The sequence below is a fragment of the Neomonachus schauinslandi genome, chromosome 5 (genome assembly GCF_002201575.2).
Source record: "Neomonachus schauinslandi chromosome 5, ASM220157v2, whole genome shotgun sequence".
NCBI classification, from domain to species: domain Eukaryota; kingdom Metazoa; phylum Chordata; class Mammalia; order Carnivora; family Phocidae; genus Neomonachus; species Neomonachus schauinslandi.
The window spans coordinates 157,993,108-157,994,553 of NC_058407.1; positions in this window are offsets into that span (position 1 = coordinate 157,993,108).

The window sequence follows — 1,446 nt, forward strand, 5'->3', positions numbered from 1 at the left end:
CTAAGGGACTTGCTGAAGGTCACACCGCTAGATAGTAGCAGAACCATGATCATCTGCACCCAAATCTCTGCACCGTCTCCATCAAGCCCCTTGCCCGGAGCACAGGGATGGTGGAAGTGATAATTTCTAACTCACTCGAGGTGTGTTAGAATGGATATGAGCTATTGAACCCTCGGCCCCTGAGTCCGATTGTTATTGTTACAATTAGTAGCATCCACGTCAGTGCTGGTCCTATTACTATTACCATGACCGTGACTATGGAGGAACAACTCTGTGCTGACGTTAGTGGGGGGATCTCATGTGCCCTCAGGACAGGCAGAAGTACAGGCAGAAGAGGTGCTACTCTCCCTATTTTACGGTCAGGGAAACTGAGGCCCCAAAAAGTCAAGGAAGTTGCCCAGCATCACACAGCTAGGAGGTCATAGACTACCTCAGATACAACAAGGGTACATTTCCAGGGGTAAAGACAGGTGGTTGACCTCTCCCAGCCCTCGGCCTCTGTAGGGCTCCTTGACGCCATGTCAGGGCTGAAAGGAGCAGGGTACAGAGAGCCAAGAAGAGCCCACCAAGCATTTCCAACCCACCAACCACAGGCTCTTGAGAGACATTGAAATGAGTTTCCTTCTGACTGGTTATGTGGGGCCAGCCCCATTGTTATGGTGCCTCTTACCTCTCTGTGACCTGGTTCGGAGGTTAAGATTGTTTTCCTCAGACTTCTCATGCAGTCCCCAAAAGACAACAGCCTTCCAGAGGCCTTGGAAAGCTTGGTAATGGGAAGCAGATTTCTCCTATCTTCTGCTTTCAGCCAAGTGACATGTAATTAAGATTTATAAAACCCTCCTAACATGTGATAATAATTATGTCATTAGATTGGGGCCAGGAAGTATTGAAGTCCAGCACTGAGTTGGTCAGACAGGCATGAAGAAGCCTTGATAAGGATGAGAGGGGGGAAAGATTCCCTCCAGTGTCCCTAGGCAGAGCCAACAAGAAATCTGTGGTTAGACCAGGAGAGGGGATGATGGCAGGAAAAACAGGAGCTGGGTTCTGGGGCACAGTTTGGTATTGGATGAGCTCACAAGTTTGCAAGATGCTCTTCTGTTCAAAGCAACTGTTTAGGCAGGGATAGCAATTAATATGGCATTAATGAGTTTCCACTAATAACTGATGATGGTAATGATGGTGCACATGAATCACAGTGCTTTTCTTAATCATGTTCATATCCTGGCATTTAACAGAAGCTTAAAATACAGGAGAGACTCATAAAATATCTGTGACTTGTACTAAATTATATTGGTGGTGACAAAAATATTGGTGATGGTGGCAGTGAAGGTGGTGGTGGTGGTGATGGTAATGGTGATGGTGATGGTGGTGGTGGTGGTGGTGGTGGTGATGGGGGTGATGGTGGTGGTGGTGGTGGTGGTGGTGATGGGGGTGATGATGGTGATG